The sequence below is a fragment of the Dipodomys spectabilis genome, unplaced genomic scaffold (genome assembly GCF_019054845.1).
Source record: "Dipodomys spectabilis isolate Male_0828 unplaced genomic scaffold, ASM1905484v1 ptg000095l, whole genome shotgun sequence".
Taxonomy (NCBI): Eukaryota; Metazoa; Chordata; class Mammalia; order Rodentia; family Heteromyidae; genus Dipodomys; species Dipodomys spectabilis.
Window position 1 is genome coordinate 46,041,073 of NW_024870772.1, and position 20,652 is coordinate 46,061,724.

At 50.2% G+C, this 20,652-nt stretch overlaps 1 protein-coding gene across 5 annotated transcripts in view; it reads left to right on the forward strand.

Annotated features, from left to right (window-relative positions):
- Nucleotides 1-20,652, forward strand: part of Mbnl1 (muscleblind like splicing regulator 1) — a 161,877-nt gene that overhangs the window by 5,404 nt on the left and 135,821 nt on the right. Inside the window, exon 1 of one of the 5 annotated variants that reach the window (XM_042685547.1) lies at nt 13,056-13,078. The exons of 2 other annotated variants lie outside the window; for them this stretch is intronic. The gene's annotated coding sequence lies outside the window, so the exon portion shown is untranslated. Of the gene's footprint in view, nt 1-13,055; nt 13,079-14,090; nt 14,223-20,652 lie in introns of those variants that run through there. 2 more of the 5 variants (XM_042685559.1, XM_042685545.1) reach the window with 2 other exon arrangements.

Here is a 20,652-nt window from a genome sequence, read left to right on the forward strand (position 1 = left end):
ACCCGGCTCTGACTTGCTTGTCCTGCTGCTTTGTCCTGGTGCTTCCTGCAGCTTCACATCACCAAATCCATGTGCCCCCATCTCTGATGTGAGAGGCCTTTTTGTCCTCCAGTGCTTGGGAGGCTGTCCTCCTGCAGGCCTTCCTGTACCAGCCTCTCTGGCCAGCCTCCGCCTTCACAGTGCTGGACGCACTGGTCTAGTGGAAGAAGTACTGGAAGAGGTGGGCTTGCAGCTGTAGCCTGACAAACTTCATGAGTCAGGGGAGAGATTCGGACAAGTGCGAACAGGAGGGCTGGGGGTCGAGCCAGGGCCACTCCTGGGACAGGCGGTGGCCAGGGTCAGCTGCTGGCACATTCCAGGTGGTGAAGAAAAGCAATTTTAATATGACATATGTTGGCCATGGAGCTGTTTTCTACTCTACTTGACTTGGTGGTCTTCATTAGCAAGTGGGTTCTGTGAAGATCGGGGTTCGTGGGAGAAGCTTCTGTGTCATCCTGAAGTCCATTCATTCGTGTGCTCAGGGACTGAACACTTAGCACCAGGCACTGAGGCAGTGAGGAAGCAGACCAGCTTTCCCTGGACGGGCATTGTGTCTGGGGGATCAGGAAGCAAATCTTACAAGGACTTTCAGAAGGCAGCCATGACATAGGCAAAGGTAGAGAACCAGAGGACAAGCATTCCAGCCAGGTGACCTCCCGAGGCTGCTGCTGCTAAGTCCTGGGAAATGTGGGTGAGGGTGGAGGATGAGACTTGAGATTCGGGAAGGTTGGCCAGTGGCAGGGGGGTAGGGGAAGGGGAGGGAAGACAGGGGAAGGTTGGGGGGGGGGGCCAGGGAAGGAGCTGAGCACATCTCAGACCAGAGCAGAGTCTAGACATGGGGATGGCTCAGAATCTGGGAAAGGAAGATCCAGGTCACAGACTGGAGACCACTCAGTGGAGCTGTCCACTTGTCTCTCTTGCCAGTGTGGCAAGAAGCTGGGGCATGACCTGGAGGGGCCGACAAGGCAAACCCAGCTGGGACAGAGGCGAGAGCTACCATGCAGTCAAAGCTGCCTTGGGAGGTGAATTGTTGTCGGATAAGAGTTTTGGGTCAGGCAGGTGGACCATTAGAGGTCAACTAGGTTTTCTCGCCTTTTCAGTGTGATTATAGGTCAGACTTGATAAAAGTGAAACAGCTCACCTATTAAATGTGTCTACTTAAAAAGTTCAGGAAAATTGCTGGGGAATAATGGATCCCAACCACTTGAAAACAGGTGCGTGAACAGTGGCTGCGGGTCCTGGTGGGTGTCTGCGAGGAGACGGGGGGCGGGGGGGGGTGGGGAGGGAGGGGAAGGGGGAAGCTCCTTCCAGCTTCCACATACTATCCTTCCAAACACAACCTTGGGGGCTGTCAGGCCTGGCCGATGATGCCCTGTCACTGTCAGCAATGAAGAAACTGACTTCACCATTGCCCACAGTCATACAGATTTTCTCTGATTTATAAAATTACCCTGAGGTGGGAGCAGCCCACACGGTTATCATTTAAATCCAGATTGGTTAGACAGGCCTCGGTGGGGCCCAAGGTGTCGAGGGAGAACTCAGGGACAGGACGGAGTCTGGAATAGCTGACTGAAAAGAGTATGTTTTACATTGAGCAAACAGACTCAGCATTTGTGAGTTGGGGAATAGAAGAACAAATGTCTTTTTCCTCACCACTAGCTAGTGACCTGAAGAGTAGATTCCTTTGTTTCTGGTAGGGGTCAATGCAGGCAATGGGCAGTGGCCTGGCTGGTCTTGGTGTGTGAGGGGCACAGTCCCGGCATCCTCAGGACATATGGACAGCTCCTGGGGGCTGCGGGCTGAGAGCTGAGCACCGTTAGCCCCAGAAGTGCTGCTGGAATCACAGGACGGCTGCCCGGAGCCTGTGGTCACTGTGAGGAGCCCAGTGCCATCCCGTCACTGCAGAAAGTGGCCGCCGCGTGGTGCCATGTCCTGTATGTGGGGGTGGAAGTACGGATATCCGCATCAGTACTCACTCCAGCACCAAAAGGAGATCTGCCCACCACAGGCCTTCCTGGGAAAATCGTGAGGCCTACGCAGCCAGATGCGCCTTCAGGTCCTGTACCACACTCAGGACCATGCTTTCTTTTGGGCGTGCATCCCGGGTAATGCAGCAGTGAGCAGAAGTGCAGACATCTTGTCCATGGACGATTTCATTATTTCAATATCCGATATTCTTGGCAAAGGAATGGCTGGGTCATGCAGAAACTCCATTTTTAGCTTTTTGAAGAAATCCCACAGTGTTTACGTTCATGGTGGCTTCCTCTGTATTCTCTTCCTTTCCTCTGAGTCCTTGCCCACTGTTATCCTTTGTGTTTTTGATGCTTGCCGTTCTGACAGGAGGGAGACAGCTTCTCCTTGCTATGAGGGCAGGCTTACCACAAAATGGTAACTGCAAGAGTTAACGCGCAGCACCTACAGGCGGTACTTCACGAGGTCATGTAACGTGGGGTGCATTCTACAACGTCACACATCCTGTTAAAAGATAAACGTGGGGAAACGTGGCACAGGTTTTGTTTACGAGCACAGGACCAGTGTGTGGAGGGAGGCTGACTTCCGCTTCACCAGCCCCTGGCCTCCTGCCCTGGGGAGGCCCCTTCCCCGGCTCGGCTTTGCTTCGTGCCCTTGCAACTAGGGGTCTTTCATACGTGTGGTCCTCTTCTTGCCAGTGACACCTGTGTTACTCTGTGGCACTCACAGCACCAGTACACTATGCTCTGCCCCAGAGATCTGACTTAGGTCCCCCAAAAGTAGCAAGAAGGTAGCTAAGTCTCACACCCTGTCCTGACAACTCTGTTGTTGGCATACCACCCCAGAGGAAGTGTTTCCCTCTGCCCTGCTCTCCCCACACCCGCCCGCATTGAAGTGGTAGGTACCTTTTGCTTGACTGCTTTGATTTGTTTTCTCATGTTTTTCCTCTTAAAATTGGTGTGCAAATTTGGGCAAAGATCGCTGTCACTCTGGCTTGCTAAGAGGCTGTAAAAAAAAGTGCCTGTTTTCCTTTCTGAGAACATTGTGGGATCCTTTTTACTTTTTATTTTAATTAATTTATTTTATTGGTCGTGGGGCTTGAACTCAGGGCCTGGGTGCTATCCGTGAGTTCTTTTGCTCAAGTCTAGCACTCTACCACTTTGAGTCACAGCATCACTTCCGGTTTTCCAGGGTTAATTGGAGATAAGATCGCACAGACTTTCCTGTCTGGGGTGGCTTTGAACCAGGATCCTCAGATCTCAGCCTTCTGAGTCACTAGGATTACCGGGGTGAGCCACTGGCGCCCGGCTTGTGAGATTCTTTTAAATTCTATGTAATCCATATGGTTTAAAAACTGCAAGGTTAGCTCTGTTTCTTCTATCTGTGTTATCTTATAAAACAAAAAAAATCACCTATTTTTAGCATTGCATTTGAATACTTAAATTTAAAATAGACCTGAAGTTTAAAAGGGATATATGACATTTGAAACAGGCTTATTTTAAAATTCAGAATTAGTTTCCATTTTGAATAATAATAGTAATAGCTAAAAATTAATTAGACGCTTGATCTGTGTTTGGGTAATTCAAGTCTTATTGTCTTAATTCTGTGAAGTTCTCAGGAAACTGAGACTTATAGACATTGTCCTGAACCTCAGAACTAGATCCAAGGTTCTGGGCAGAGCAATGTCTCTTTAAATAATACTCCACTCTTTTCTGACCAGACTGTTGCTAGGAACTGGTGCATTTTCAGGCCCTGGGCCGCTGGTGCGTTTTCAGGCCCTGGGCCGCTGGGGAGGCTGGGGTCGGCCTTCCTACAGAAGCAGTGGCACCTGATGGAGGGTGAGGGGCACAAGGATCCTGCCCAATAGCTGACCCCACGCCACCCGCTAGCCACTTCTGGTCACACGGGCCATGGTCACATGCAGCATGTGGCACTTGTGTGCTGTGGTCATGTGCTACGTGTAGCCCCATGTCCCCTTGGTTGCATGTTGCATGTGGCACCTGCATGCCTGTGGTCATATGTTGTGTGTGGCACCTGCATGCCCATGCTCATGTGTTGTATGTGGCCACTGCCTGCCTATGGTCATGAGTTTCGCATGGAATCCACGTGCCATGATCACATGTTGCATGTGGCACCCACATGCCCATGTTCACGTGTTGCGTGTGGCACCCATGTGCCACGGTCACATGTTGTGCGTGGCACCGCCTGCCCATGGTCAAGTGTTATGTGTGGAACCTGCATGCCTATGGTCACGTATTGCGCATGGCACCCCTGAACCCATGGTCAGGAGCCCACAGTGTACAGGGTTCTCCTTTCAGTTACCTGGCCATTTACCACAACCTAAACAGTCTTGCTTCCATCAGCTTCTTCCTTCCTGGGGAGAAAAACACCTAACACTACCCCTGCTCCCTGGTGTGTTCAGATTCCTTCCCTGAGCTGGATAGTAAATCGGGACTAACCCAGCAAAGCCATGTCTTCCTTGGCCCGCCTGCGGTGCTTGTCGTTTAGCAACTGATGGTGTAGACCACTAGACCTGGAAGAGGTCTGGTAAGGAACACAGACATTGAGGGCCTCCCTGGGGAAGGGGGGGGGAGGCTGTGTCCTGGCTCGGACAGAAACAGTCTTTCAGAGAGGTTCAACTCAGTGAGGAGAGTGGCAAGGGCGCCAACTTTTTTGTGCCACTAATGTTTTCCTCACTGAGTGGCAGAGCCTGAGACAAGCAGGGGAGTGTTTTCCAGAGCTCAGGTGGCTGATGCTGCAGGAGGAGGCTGTGTGGCTATGTGGTGCGGGCCAGGGGTGGGAGCCACGGCCCGGGCTCTCCTGCCAGTCTGGGATGAGGACACCAGCACCCACAGCACTGCCCTGAAAAGAACCAATAAACTCCTACTATAGGCACTTGATACATTATTTCAAACAAGCATACATTTTTACACCTAGGAATAGAAAAAAGTTAATGAAAATTTTACCTACCAGAAAAACAACTTGTAAAGTGGCTTTCACTGTGACAAATCAAAGGATGAGACAGCTAGGTGCTAGTGACAACTATAATCCATGCTACTCAGGAGGCTGAGATCTGAGGATCATGGTTTGAAGCCAGCCCGGGCAGGAAAGACTGTAAGACTCTTATTTCCAATTAACCACCAAAATGTCAGAAGTGGAGCTGTGGCTCAGGTAGTAGTCTTGGGGACAAAGGCTCAGGTACAGCGCCCAGGCCCCAAGTTCAAGGCCCATGACAAGTATTAACTCAAAAGCTTGCACATTATATTCCTTGAAAATATCCAAGAGAAACTGGCTTTGTGTACAGATGCAATGGCCTTAAAAAGTTAAACACAAAAGGGAAAGAAGCCCTGGCAAAGGACAGGACCGTGGCCATGGTGAGTCTCAGCTTTCTCGAACTGCCCTCCGAATCACCGCCTCCCACACTAGTAATACAATTGTTCTTGCAGATGGAGAGCCATTCAGGTAGATGTATAGCCTAAGTTCTGATTCTCACATGGCACTTGGACTCAGTGAGCAAAAGGAAGATGAGGAAGAAACTATGCTAATCATGAAGCTGTTGGGTTTGCTCTCACCACTTTCACTGGTTGTTGTTCTATATTTAGAACTTCCCCGTGCTTGCTGGACTGCATACGGCAAGAGGCTCTGCTCTGCTCTTGCTTAGCATACACCCTCGGACCCCAGCCGGGGCTAGGTGAGGCCAGAGAACTTGCAGCATGAGGAGGAAAGGCCCCATGGTCAGGCTCCGACTGCAGGAGCCCTGGCACGTGCACGCTGCCGCCTCTGTTCTGAAAAGCTTGAACCAGGCAAAGAAAGGGGCACAGGGCCTGGGAACATGATTAGTCCTGGGAGGGCCAGATGGAGCCAGACTCGTTAGCAGTTACTTACCCTGGGGCGGATAGGAGTGGGCTGGTCAGGTCCGTGGTGTAACCCAGGGAGGGTCCTGTCCTGGGGGGCAAATTCAGAGACTCTATATTGGGACTGCAACATAAATGTCAATTGAAACTGAAATGAGGTGGAACCTGTTCATTTATTTCTGTTTATTATGAAACCATATTACTCTGCTGAATGGAATATTACACACTGTAAACCTTGCAAGAGCTTGTGTGCCACCTTTCATTTGGAGACATGGGCAGAAAGCGGTCTGGGACCGGCTGCGTTCTCAGAGGCTCTGATTCATTCTCAGAGACGGAACCAATTCACAGATCCCCCAGCAAGAGATAAGGCTCATGCCTTCAGCCCACAGCCACCTAAGCACTTTAGACTGAGTGGTGTTATCACATGTAATCTAGACTGTTTGTCTCATTTGTTTTTTAGCTCACGGGCCACTAATGCTTACCTAGTATAAAGTCAAACATCTGGGTTGCCAAGAAGCAACCAGAGGCTTCAAAATACATTTCTGCTCCACCCACTTAGCTCTCCACAACCTAGCTCTCTCATTTCTAGAAGGCCACAAGCACCCATTTGCCAAACCAAACTGCATTTGAGAGAGTTTCTCACAAATATTGTTCTCACTACTTCTATTGAGCCACATAAACTATGTGTGCCAAAGGCAGAAGCGGAGCAGGTCAGGGATTGCCTAGTTCTGAGTAATTTTTCCAAACTTCAGCTCAGCAATGCAAGCGATATTAGCTACACATTAGAATAACACAAAAGGCTGAAGGACCCCGGGAATGAGGTCACTCTCCAGACTGACTTAATCTGTCTCTGAAGTGTTATCAAAGTTGAGCTTTAGCCTTCTTTTTCCTTCTTGAGCTTTTGAAGCTGTGTGAAAGAGTCTCTAATGCTTTCTCTAATGTGTGAGAGTCTCTAATATTTTCCTCACTTGGGAAGGGAGGCTGAAAGTAGGGGGAAAGTTAGGTGTCAGGAGGGTGAGGTGGAGTAATCCTAGCTCTGTCAATTAGCAGCTCATTAGCATTAACAAGCTCCCCTTTGTCAAAGCAAACAGTTTTGAGTGCTTAAGCCCATTCTCTCCTCAGTGTGAATGACTTTAATCAGATCATCTCCTATCACCTAGTTGAGAATTGAATTGTGGGTGAGGGTCTTGAGAGGCCAAGAGAAAAGATGCAGTGCCCCCGAAGATCTACTGAGGGGGTCCAGGAAGCCCCAAATTGCACCCAGGGCTCAGGAAGTAGACTTGTACACTCAGTCTGCTGACCTTGACTCACAGCCTGGTGAAATGTCTACTGAGCCTCTTCCTCCCCCGGCGCTGGGCACCGGGGCATCAATCTAAGCACCCTTCTGGACCTGTCCCTGGTTTTCTTTCTGTCACAAGTCCCTATTAACACACATCAAGTAATTCTGTGCCCACCAGCGGCAGGAGCTCCAAGAGAAGCCGGCCCCCCCAGCCCTGCCGGCCTGACCCTCTGCTAGCCCTCCGTGAGCCCACAGGCCTTTTGAACTCTTAGCTGAACTCTTCCCTTTGCCATGTTCTGTTCCAACTCCAGCTCAGATGGGGACACCCTGAGGAAGATGTCTGCAGCTCAGTGCCAAGCCCAGGTCTGAGCATAAATACTGGTTACATGCATCAAGAAGCCATAGCCAGCATGCTGATGTTAGTTATTAAATTATTCTACAATTGTACCACTTGTTTCCTAACTGACAAACAAGGCAAAGAGGGAGGAGGAAAAAAAATGCATATGTGAAGGTGTCTCTTTAAAAGCCTCCCTAGGATATTTCTTGAGGCATGGATCAAAGGCATTTCAGGAAATTCAGAAGTAAGAAAGAATAAAAGGATGAAATAAAAGATAGGAGAGAGAACACATAGAACAGAATAGAAAGAAAGGGAGTGGGGTTTTACAAAAGCCCAGAGAAAAGAACGAAGTGTAGAGTGAGACAGCAAGTTTTGAGGGGATGAAGAAGGGTGCTTCTATTTCTTTTTCCTTTCTGTTGTGAAGCTGGAGGTGAGAACTCAAGCTCAGTATTCTGCCACTCGAGCCACACATCCCTTTTTACTATAGCTGAGTTTTTTTTTTTAAGTTCCTACATTTTTTGCCCGAGTGGAATGGGTTGTCATCTTCCTGCTAATTTCTTTTGTGTGGCTGGGGCAATAGTGAGTGCCACGGCCACACATCGATAGTGTGCTCTATGTGCAGTTGCTCCTAGCTTTTCTTGGTGAGTTGTGGTCTGGTTAACTTTTCTCTATGTTGGTACTAAATCTCCATCATCTCCATCTCCACCTTCTGATTAGCTGGAATTACACACTTGAACCATGGCACCCAAATAATATCTGTATTTTTTAAAAAAAAATAGTTTCCTTTAGGAGCATCAATAAGGAATTTCTACCAGGAATAACATTAATATTTAGAGATATTTGGATTTTAGTTCATGAAGCAGTTGCATTATAAAATTTCTAGTAAAAGATCTTTTTTTTTTGTCAGTCCTGAGCTTGAACTCAGGGCTTGAGCGCTGTCTCTGAGCTCTTTAGCTCAAGGGTAGCACTCTACCATTTGAGCCACAGCTCAATGATTTTCTGGTGGTTAATTGGAGATAAGAGTCTCATGGATTTTCCTACCCAAGTTAGTTCGAACTGTAATCCTCGGATCTCAGCCTCCTAAGTAGCTGGGATTACAGGTGTGAGACACCAGTGCCCGGCTAGTAGCTGTTTTTGAAAGATTATAAAGGAATTCTAGACCAAGCTACAACATACAATTTTATAGCATGGAAAGTATTTCACAACATTACATGTAATTATATATTATATGCAAAAATAGAGATTATGTCTACTTTGACCCTGCCTATAATGTTCCATATTTATTTTTGTATATGTTTCATTTACTAAAAGATCTGTTAGATGGTTGCTTTTCCCTAATGACAGTCTGAGGTTAAGGGTGAGCTAAAGGTCTGCTGCAGTGCTAGAAGTTCACAGAAGACATGTTTACATTTTAGAAATAATACCTAGACAGATTAGATGAATTCAGGGACCCAGTGGGGCAGGAGGGTGGACTTTGTTCACAGTGAGACTTTGATCAAGGGTCAGCTCTACCTCTGTCACCTCTGGTGGAGAATGCAGATTTTAGTGAGTGGCATGGAGGATGCCATCTGTTCCACATAATGTGCTAACGGATTAATTTGAAAGAACAGAAGTCAAGTTGCATGTGTGACTATGACAATTATTTTTTAAGAGGCACTGGAAAAGTCTAGAATAAAATGAATTATTATGCTATCTCTTGTACTCAGATGATTATAAAAATCACTGCTGCTACGAAAGCACCTCATTTTCGGGAGCAATTTTGGATTTTCTGTTGAGCCTGAACCAAGATGCCAGAAACACACAGAGCAATTGCTGGACAGACTGTCCTGTGTAGGAAGACTAAGTGTGTGCAGCAAGTCCCTTCCAGCCGTGGGCCTCCAGCCATGGGCCTCCCTTTCCCCTGGACTTGGCCAGTCTATCAGTCTGCCCTTACTCTCTGTGTGGGCCCCTGTGGTATTTGTTCTGAGATTACAGAGCAGCCTCTGCACAGAGGTAAGAAGGAGTCCAGTCCTGTTCATAGGAGCTCTCCTCTTCATTTGTCTTGCGGCTAAGCTTCAGTGCTTCCTGCTGAAGGCCAGTGCCGTGACCGTGGCCTTGTGTGGGGTTGGCAGTGTATCTGTCTCGGCTCACTCACCTGTGGCTGACTCACGGCCACTTACGGTGAGCTTGGCCCCGGGCTCTGGGCTGCAGCTCCCGTGATCCCTTCCCCAGGAATTCCTCATGGTCCATCATTGCCCATTCTGCTTAACACTCAGCTTCTGACCTGCTCAACCTGTTTCTTCACTTCAAAGTGCTCACCTCCATCTGGAATCTAGTGCGCATCTTCCCTTTTAATTTGCTATTGACTTGATTGCTTGACTTCCCCAAGGAGAATATAAAACTTGAGGGAGCTGATTAGTCTACATTCAGTTTTAATAATCACTGGACCAGAAAAGTGTTTTTTCTTGTGGGAAGAAGAAAGGAAGAAGGGGAAGTTGGGAAGGAGGAAAAAGAAAGAAAGAACCGTGTTCGTAGGAGTCTAAACAGCTCCCCCTGACACTAAACTTAGGGCACCATTAGGCTTGTATCAGTTTCTTCTAGTCTCACTGTATTCAAAAGACAATGAAAAAACATGGCATGAAGAGCAGAAGACGTGGATGGCAGCCCTATCTGCCTCATGCCAAGCCTCTCACACAGTGCTCTGCTCTGATGTGATGAGGAAAAGCGCCAGATGCTCTCCAAGTTACTGATCGTTGCTACTCCCAGTGTTTGCAAACTTTCAACATGGAAATGTGTGTGCTCAACAATCGGCAGATACTCAACTAGTGAAGCTTAGGTAAAGTAGCTTAAGAAATACATACTGAGACTAGCAATTTAACCATTTTAAATTTTTATAAACATTGCAAAGATAAAGTTTGGATTTTTATACAAAATTTCACATTTACATGTTTATATACAATGATATAGTATGTGGAAGCTGGCTTTATTCACAGACTTAGTGTCTATGGCTTTGACCACAGGTTACAAATTAATCATTTTGTAAGAAGGAATTTCAAAACTCAAGCCTGTAAACTCCTGTGCATGCAGTCACAAAGCCCAGCTGCGATGGAGATGCTCTCCTGTGTTGTCTTCAGTGTGTTTAAGTCACTGCAGGCCTGCTCCATGTTTCCTGTCTTTGACCGAAGGAAATCTGCCCCCCAAAAGCAGAATGCCCCCAAAGCAAGGTGAAAGTGAATGTGCCTAATTCTGAGAGAAAGAGGCTGGGCCTCAGGAAAGCTGGGCAGTGTTTGGGAAAGACAAATCAGCACCTACAGTTCTGTGCTGAGCTCCATGCACCCTGGCCCTGCACGATTTCCTCAGCAGTGGTGCAGATGCTGAGCTCCCATTGTACACATTACATGCAACGCACTGGGCATGTAATACATGCTCTTTGTATTTAAATCATGGGCCTTGCACAGCTTCTGGCAATCCTCAAAGATAAGCTATGTGTACACAATTCTACCAACAGTAGCTGAACAAGTTTAAATGCAGGCAATACAAGAGAATCACCTCCTTCCCCCATCCTTGTGTAAAATACAGTGTAGATACATGGAAGGGATTCTTCACACAGGAATGTCTGCAATGTTCCATTGCCTTCTAGAAGCCCCATCGGTGAGCCACTTATATTTAAGTATGATAGGAATCAAGGGGCCTGAGCCCGGGTCCTGGCTCCCACACAATCTCACAGTTGGGCTTTTAATCCTAGTCTAATAAAAATAGCATTCCTAATCAGTGACTCCAGATATTTTCTTATTTCCATCAGAGGTGAGGTATCTAATATCCTGAGACATTTTCACTTAGTTGGTTTTGAAGGAGGAGGCAGAGAAGCCAAGCTATCTCTGGAAGGCAGCAAGAGCTTGCTGAACTCTGAGTGTGGTTTGTAGGGGAGAAAAGGTACAAGTCACACACACACACACACATACACACACACGCTCCTTAAAGACTTCCTCTGGACTGAAGAAGATCAATGCTACTCTTTTCTTACCTGTATTATTGGTAAACAGAGCTGATACTATCTCTAAAAAAATACTCTTTAACTGTATTTCTATTGGGATTCATTGGTACAATTAAGACTTGAATGGACGGAATTATTTCAGGAGCCTGTGGAGAACTCTCTTCCCTTTATCTGAAAATTTAGTTTTATTTCATCTGGGATTGTTTCCTCTTATTTCCCTTTCCACCCACAAAGAACACTCGTTTTGTGCTTGTGGACCATAGCTCTAGAGTGTGTCCTAGCTGTGAGGATGCAATGGTATTCTAAATGGGGAACCAATACATACTATGAATATAGTGATTTTTTTGTAATTTCCACAATTTTAAATGTGGTAGTGGGAAGCTGGCAATCTGACTTAATATTTTTAACGGATGACCTGTATTTGTGACAGTACATGGCACTTTTAAGTGTTAGTATTCGTGCTATAGTATTTCCAACGATAATAAATTGGGTTTTATCAATGATTTATCCTCAATTTATTTTGGTTCATTTTAAAGTTCTGGGTTGACCATAGTTTAGGAATTGTTTTAGCCATGCTGCTACTCTTTACTGTAGAAGGTACCATTGCTTCTTTGCAGTTATTTGCTAGAATGTTTGTTCTTTTAATACTTAAGCATCTTTCTGTATTTGAACGTGCATTTGTGTGTTCTGTTGAGTGCAGCACAGACTTCATCTGCTGTGATTTCTCTTTAGTAGACAAGGTTTCCCTTCTGTTCCATATACAGGCTCAACGTCCTGTTTGTTTTCACTCTGTTGTACGTTTTCTAAGTCACATGCAGAGAAACTAACTTGGAAGGAAGTCTATTCAAAGATGGGCCCCAGGCAGTTCACTGGGGATTGTGAGGAGAGGCAGTGCCTGGCGGCCAGCCTGGACACCAAGCCACCTGCTAGCCAGCGCCAAGGCACCCAAGACAGAGCCCCGGCCCTGTGGTGGGAAATCAGGTCTTGCTGGGTGGATGGGAAGTGAGCTGGAGAACCAAAAGGCTGCTCAGGGACTCGGTGTCTGCCAGGCCCTGCCCTTCCTCATGCCCCTCTGAGTCACTTTCCAGTGTGACACACCCACTCACCAACACCCATGTCCCGCCAGGGAGGGGGCACCACCGGCCCCTTCACCTCCCGGCCGTGCCAGGGGCAGGGCTTGGTTTCATCCTGAGGTTGAAGCTCTTGCAGTTTATCCTTTCCAGAGTCAGGAGGAGACACTGGGATAGGAAAGCGCTACTTTGGTTTGGCCTCCTCTCCAGCCACTCCCTTCCTACCCTCCCTTCCCTTCTCCCAGATGTGCAGCCCTGCGGGCACCCTGCTCCCAAGACTCAAATCCCTCTTGGCCTCCATGGGCTGTTCAGACCCCTAGGGGGCATCCTCAGGACCCCCCTCCCTCCGCAGGCCCGAGACTTCTCCCGCCTCACAGACAATCTTCCCTCTCTCAGATATCTGCCCCCCTCCCCTTTCTCTGACTTCCGGCATGGTGGCAATGCAACACCAACGCTGGGTGAGAAGGGGGGAAGTCTCCCAGCTGGTGAACAGACAGAAGTCCCCGTCCTCAGGAAGTGGCCCTGTCCTGCGTGGCTGTCTGTGCCAGTACTTAGGTACTTTTAATGGGAACCCTGGGAAACCGCACGTGGCCCTGGGAGGGAACAGCACCAGCAAGAGCCAAGTGTTTGGTGGATGTGGACAGGTGGAGTCCAGTCCTGAGTGTGTGGTGGATGTGGACAGGCGGGGTCCAGTCCCGGTGTGTGATGGGTGTGGACGGGCGGGGTTGACTGGGGAGGACCAGGCAGGCAGCACCATCCAGGGTGCTTCTGGATCCAGATTCCCCCACCCTGGGCCCGGGGGTCGGGTCTGAGGCCTGGAAACGGCCCTCTGAGCCGGTGGCCGCCCTTAGGTTCAAAGCCAACGCTGCTCTTGGGCCTCCAGCGTGGTAACTCCGCGCGTCCTGTCTTTCGCCAGTTGGGTCCTGGACCCCGCGGGTCCGGTGCTTCGCCAGTTCGGTCCCAGACTCTGCACGTCCCGTGCTTCGCAGGTTGGGTCTCAGGAACTGCTTTACTTTAGAACCCGGCCTGCCGCGCAAGCCGTGAACAGCTCCGTGGTCCGGAGCCCCTGGGCCGCGCTGCGGGCGAACCACCCGCGCATCGGGGCCCGCAGGTCCCTAAGGCGGGGGGGGGGGGGGGGCCCGGTGGGGGGCGCGGGGGCTCCGGAGCTCTCCTGAAGCGCCGGTCCCGGGCGGTGGGCACCGGGGTGGGGGGACACCGACTGCGCCCTCCCCCGTCGTGGGCCCGAGGGACACGCGCCGCCCCCCGCAGGCGCGGCTGGGCAGACGCGCGAGGCCCCGGGCGGCGCACGGGAGACCCACGGCCGCGCTGCCCCGCCATCCGCACTCACGGCCGAGGCCCGGCGGCGGGCGCGGGCGGCAGCGCGGGGCGCGCGGCTGGCGGCGGCGCGGGGCGCGCGGGGCTGCGGGGAGCACGCGGGTGGAGCACACGGGCTGCCGGCCGCCGCGCCCGCTCGGGCCCGCGCGGCTTCCTGGGGGAGGGGCCGCGCCGCCGCGGCGGAAACCCGGGCCGGCGATAAGAGGCGCGCGGCGGCCGGCGGCCTCCACTGCAGCGGCTCGGGCGGCGCCGCCCCGCGACGTGCCGCGCTCCGTCCTCCGCCTCAGGCCCCTCGCACCCATGGCCGCCGCGGCGCTCCGTGACCCCGGCCGGTGGCCGGCCGCCTCCGAGGGACGCGCGCGGGGTGAGTCCGCGCCCGCGACTCATTGTTCTGGCGGCAGAAGGGACAGAGGCCCGGGAGGCCGCGAGGCGGGCCCCGCCCCACCGGCTCCGTCGTGCGCGCGGCGTCCCGAGCCCCGTGGACCCTATCGGCGCCTCCCGCGCGCGGCCCGGCCGTCCCGGGGCTGGGAGGGGAAGGCGGGTGCGGTTGCGTGGCCGCGGCCCCGCGCCCCCCGCCGCTCCTACTCCCGGGCTGCGCCCGCCTCCTCCGGCCGAGCGCGCGCGCGGCTCGCCCGCCCCGGCCCGGGCCCGTGGCGGGGGCGGGCGCCCGCCCGGATCTCAGACCCACGCCTGCGGGTTCCTGGGCGGAAGACGCCCTGCGCGGGGGACTGCGGGCCCGCGCCCGCCGCCTCGCAGCCCCTCCTCCTCCCCCTCAGTCCCTCCTCCTCTCCTTCTTCTCCCCTCCTCCTCCACCCCATCCCTCCTTCTTTTCCTCCCCTCCCGCCCCCCCCCCCCGCGTCCTCGCGAACAGAGGGAAGTAAGACCCGCGCTGTGTGGAGCCGGCGCCTCTATGGGGACGGGCAGGGCGGACCGCGCTCTGGCCGGGTTGGGTTTTGGACCGAAGCTGGGCAGAGCTGTGCCGCGCCGCTCCTCTTTACCCGGCCTTTTTTGCGGGCCAGAGGCGGGGGTGTTGCGTGAGGGTGCGGGGACCCGGCTCCCCACATCGGGAGGGACAGAGCCAGGGGCTGCGCCTGGGGGTGCGGGCCGTGCGGGCAGAGTCCAGCCGGGCTCATGGGGCCTCCACGGGCAGCGTGAGCCTAGGGCGCCCGGCCCTGCTCCCCGCACCGCTCCTGCCCCGCGCCCCGGAGTCGGGGCGTCACGGGTCACCCGGCAGCTTGGAGCCGGGCTCAGGGCCGGCCCGCCCCTCGGGGCCTCGGGTCCTGGCGGTCCTGCACGGGTCGACGCTGGCCCTGGGCGGCCGGGTCCGTCCTCACAGCCCGGCTGTCTCTCGGCCACGGCGAGGCCGCACGGCCCCTGCACTTTGCGCAGGCTTTGCATGCGTGTGTATGCTCGTGTGTACGTGTGCGCGCGCACGTGTGTGTGTGCACTGTCACTGTATAGTCGGGCTGTCCTGGTCGTGATTGTTTTCCTAGTCCCGCTGCCCCTGGCGGAGATCCGCTCTCCCCGCCGCGCGCCCCTGGGGACAGGCCGGGCCTGCGCTGGAACCCCTCTGTCCATCCGCGCAATTACCTTGTGCGGTCCGCGGTCAACCTGGACGGCGCTCCAGAGGCTGGGGCCAGGTGGGGCTGGGATGGGGCGTGGGGGGAGTAGGGGCCGGGGGACTGGTCTGGGGGACATGGGCTTGGCCTTCCCCCAGCCCAGCGCCGGGCCTCCCCTCTGCCGCTCCAGCCCAACGCCCCACCCCGCACAGGACGCCCTCAAGAGGAGCCTGAGTTCTCCCAGAGCAGGAGAGACTGAGTTCCTCCTGGGGGAGAGAAATGAGAACATTCTAGTGAGGAGGAAGAAGGGGAGGGGAGGAGGAGAGGGGGGAAGGAGGGGAGGATACTTAATTATAGATAAGAATTCCTTTCCTCCTTGTAAGCAAAATAAAGATCTGCCCCTGTTGATGCATCTGTTCGTGGACACAAAGCAGCCATCTATGCCTAAGCAGAAGACAGTTCAGGGGGTTTGCATAGGGCGTTGAAGATTGGGAGCGCAGGGGTTCCCAGAGGAGAGCAGAGGAGGCAGGTGGCAGGGCCACCTCTGTGGAAAACCCCAAGGCTGGCAGGGGAGCCCTTCGGGTCCACACCATCCTCCATGCCCTCCATGGAGCCAGCAAGGGCGCATCCTGCCCGCATCTGGGACGCCCCTGGTCACCCTTGGGGTCTTTGAGAATATTTCTATGTTCATTGTATTCTAGGGGTGATGTTCTGGATGTTGGTTCTGGTAGAATGATGGCTAGAATACTTGCTGTAGCATCTGAGGCATAATCATATTTATACTGGACAGTGTGGAGTTGGAAAGAAGGAAATACTCTTCTGGAAGAACTATAAAGCTAGAGTTTGCTGGTTCAAGTGCACTAATAATGGCTTGCTTGTACAAGATAAACATGTTTATTGTACATCGAACTACCTCATCCTTTTCATTCATTGTAACTGCAGTTTGAAGAAAAATATTTTTATTTCTTTAGAACTACCATTTAGAGATTTGATGGTGAGGTAATGAAAACAGAGCGAGGCTTATGATCGTGAGAGCGAGTCTTCACCCCTCTCAGGGCCCAGCATAGTGAGGGGGGGTTGCTGCTGGGGACACGTTAGAGACATTGTTCTTACTTCAGTCCTCACTAAAACTCAGTGGAGTTTTCAGTACATGGCCATTATCTTCAAATGCTTAATATACATTTTCCCTTGCTAGGAGTTCCCCTTTCTTTCTTTCTTTCTTTCTTTCTTTCTTTCTTTCTTTCTTTCTTTCTTTCTTTCTTTCTTTCTTTCTTTCTTTCTTTCTTTCTCTCTCTCTCTTCTCTCTCTCTCTCTCTCTCTCTCTCTCTCTCTCTCTCTTTCTTTTTTCTTTTCTTTTTTTCTTTGTCTGTCATGGGGCCTGAACTCTGGGCCTGGGCACTCTCCCTCAGCTCTTCAGCTCAAGGCTAGTACTCTACTACGTGAGCCACAGTGCCATTTCTGGCTTTTTCTGCTTATATAGTGCTGAGGAATTGAACCCAGGACTTCATGCATGCAAGGCAAGCTTTCTACCACTGAGCCACCTTCCCAGCCCGAGTTCCCTTTTTTAGACAATAGAAGCACCAAAAATGTCAGGCTCCCGGCCCAATGTTCATGAAAGATTCACAGCCATGAAAGATTACACTGCGGAACAGGGCATTATCTGACTGGCCGGGAAGTTAAAAAGACAGACTTTTCTCTGGTGATGTTATGGGATGTGAGAAATTTGAACACATTCCTGAGAAAGCATCTGACCAGCACACAAAGCACAATGGCGGAGATCCTGGAAACATTCTTGTCGGATATTTTCATAACTGCGGCGCATTCTGCCTTGCCCAGTGAGTGAAGCCAAGGAGCTGTGGTCGCTTTTCTAACCATATAAAGTATGCCTACTGTGGTTTTCACGAAGGATAGGAGGGTTGCAGGGGTGGGCCTCCCTTGGCAGGGCGGCCAGGGCTTGGTGGCCTAGCTTCTCCATCCTGGGCGCTGTGGGCCAGTGTTCCCTTCGTGTGAGCTGGTGTGTGGGGGAAGAGGGCAGGGAAGAATGGTCATCTCCCATGTTCCTGCTGGGTTGTGTAGCACATTCACCAAGGTTAGAGAGTTATTGACTGAGAACAGAGGGTGTTACAAGAGCCACTGACACAGGGCAGGAGATGTCTGTGGATATGTCTTCATTTTAAAATTTGAGGTAGGCAAATCGGTTTTTCCAGTGTTTTCATATTATGGAAATGTATATTTGTATAAGCACAACTCTATGTTTGGAAAAAACACCATTTGAAGAGTAGTAGTACATAAAGCAACAAATCCAATTAATCTCTTCTTGGAGAGAATCTTGTCAAAGGTCTGCATGGAATTCCTGAAAATAAGGACTCCTTGAAAGATAGTGTTTCAGGCACAGCCACAGCACTATCCACTGCTTTTAACATCTTACGCTGAAGTTTCTGGGGTTCCCCTTTGAAAAAACAGTATGGGATATATTATCTCAACGTTAGATGAAGCCATACTGGATAGACTGAGAATTACCTCACCACCGAGATCAGCTACTTCAAACAGTGAAAATACTGTGTCTAAAACTGTGTTATAGAGAAGTGTATCTGCTCCCAGAGAAACACTGTTATCTGCTTGGCCAGTATTGGAAGGGACAGAAAGTATTTTGTAGATAGGCAGGGGGTGAAGGCTGGGAGATGAATGTCCAGAGTACCACACTGCTGTGTGGCTGTGTATGAGTGAATGCCTATGTAAAGATTATAGCAGCTTGAGAAAGGATCTCAACTGTCTATTTTTTATTTTTTTTCAGGTTTGTAGGCTAGTAACTAAAATGAACTGTTTTAAAGAGCCACAGAGTCTGGGATTAGGGGATGGAGTTAATCCTGTGAAGTAAAGTTACAGGGCTGGTTTAAGCTTCTACTTCACCTTGTAAAGTTGTAAATATGTACTATGACAAATACCGAGTTAGGCACATGGAATCTTCCTGATTTAATCAGCATCCAGGGAAGTGGAAATAAAAGTTTTGAAAAGAACTGTAAAATAGAAAGTGGCCTTTCTTTTCTTTCTTTCTTTCTTTCTTTCTTTCTTTCTTTCTTTCTTTCTTTCTTTCTTTCTTTCTTTCTTTCTTTCTTTCTTTCTTTCCTTCCTCCCTCCCTCCCTCCCTCCCTCCCTCCCTCCCTCCCTTCCTTTCTTTTTCTTTCTTCTTTCCTTCCCCTACCCTCTCTCTCTCTCTCCCTCTCTCCCTCTTTCCCTCTTTCCCTCTCTCCCTCTCTTCCTCTCTCCCTCTCTCCCTCTCTCCCTTCCTCTTTTGCCTATCTTAGGGCTTGAATTCAGGGCCTGGGCACTGTCCCTAAGATGCTTTTGCTCAGGTTAGCACTCTACCACTTGAGCCACAGCACCTCTTCCAGCTTTTCTGAGTAGTTTATTAGAGATAAGAGTATCATGGACTTTCCTGCCCTGGTTGGCTTCAAGCCACAATCCTCGGGTCTCAGCCTCCTGAGCAGCTAGGATTATAGGCTGAGCCACCAGTGCCTGGCGTTTCTTAAGTAATGGCTAGGTAAGGTGGAATAGAGGTTTCCAGAAGGAAAGGAGAGGTGTATCAGTGTAGCCCTGAACCCCATCCATGATATAAAGGGAACAGTTCTAAATATTATTAAGTGAAAACAGTTTTCATTACATTATTACATTCATTGGTTGATAATGCCATATTTATATTTAACAAAAACACGATGTTTATGTATTCTAGTTTATTTGTTTAGTCTTTAATTTTTGTGCTGGTATTGAGGCTTGGATTCAGAGGTTTGGATTCAGGGCCTTGGGCTTTCTCACAGCTTTTCTGTTTATGGCTGGTGCTCTATCACTTGAGCCCCAGCTCCACTTCCAGCTTTTTGCTGGTTAATTAGTCTCAGCCTTCTGAGGAGCTGGGATTACAAGCATGAGCCACTGGCACTCAGCTAGTATTCGCTTGTGTGTTTGTTTTGAGACAAGGCCTTGCTGTGTATCCCTGGCTGGCCTTAAATGTGAAAGCCTCCTTCCTGAGAGTGTTCGGATTACAAGTGTGTGCCTCCACACCCAGGTTTTCTTAGATATCTTTTGCCTAATGACCAACATTAGAATATTGATAGATTTCATCACTGGCATTAGTGAGTACCATATTGAAGGTCACAAATCTATCAGTAAACCAAAGTGGGCAACTGAAGTGGAGAATTTGCCCAATGGAAAGCTTGATTGAAAGTCAGCTGACGGTTATGGTTAGGCTACAGTGGAAGTCTCATGCCCCTAATACTAAAGTTTGGCGTGGAGCTGGTGATTCTAGTGACGAGGATACGGAGGTGGTTCATCCCATCCTGTATCCGTCTCAGTGACACTTGGTGCTGGCTGTGCACAGGTGGCGTACACTCTCCTTGCAGAGACAAAGCAGGAAGGTCCCAGTGGGGTGACAGTGGATGCAGCAGGAAAGCCGTGGGGGAAAGTTGGTGGGAAAAGCTCTGAGCTGTGAGCAGGACTTAGGATTCCTGCCTGAGGAGTTTTTCCCTGCCCAAGTTCCACTGATGTTGGTATATGCAACTCGGATTGCAGGAAGTTACACCTGGGCCTATAGACACTGTATCTAAGTATGTTATTATTATTATTTTTGCCAGTCCTGGGGCTTAAACTCAGGGCCTGAGCACTGAGCACCATCCCTGAGCTGCTTCTTGCTCAAGACTAGCACTCTACCACCTGAGCCACAGCACCACTTTCACTTCCAGTGTTTTCTGTGTATGTGGTGCTGAGGAATAGAACCCAGGTCTTCATGCATGCTAGGCAAGCACTCTACCACTGAGCCACCTTCCCAAGCCCTAAGTATGTTTTGAGCTCAGTATTTATCACAGGGTCTCCTTGGGGCAGATGCATTTTGAAAAGCAGAGTCTTTTAAATATAATAGCTGATGTCAATTCTATCATTATTTGTAATTTCTATTATAATGTAACTATTGTATTTTTGCTTATTTCTTGTCAGGAGCTATAAATTTTAGGGATTAAAATAAACACTCTTTTACACCTGTGAAATATAAACTTGTAAATAATAATTATTAAATTAGAAGAAAATGCCACTTGTTCTTTATAACATTTCATTTAATATTTTTCTATAGTTATTATGTCAGCCTCCTGACCTTTGCCTTAAAGGTCAAATTGATACTTTTTTGGTCCTGTGATGGTTTAGGAGGCTTGATATTTCCTTTTATCTAAGGTCTAGGTTTCTAATTCAGAT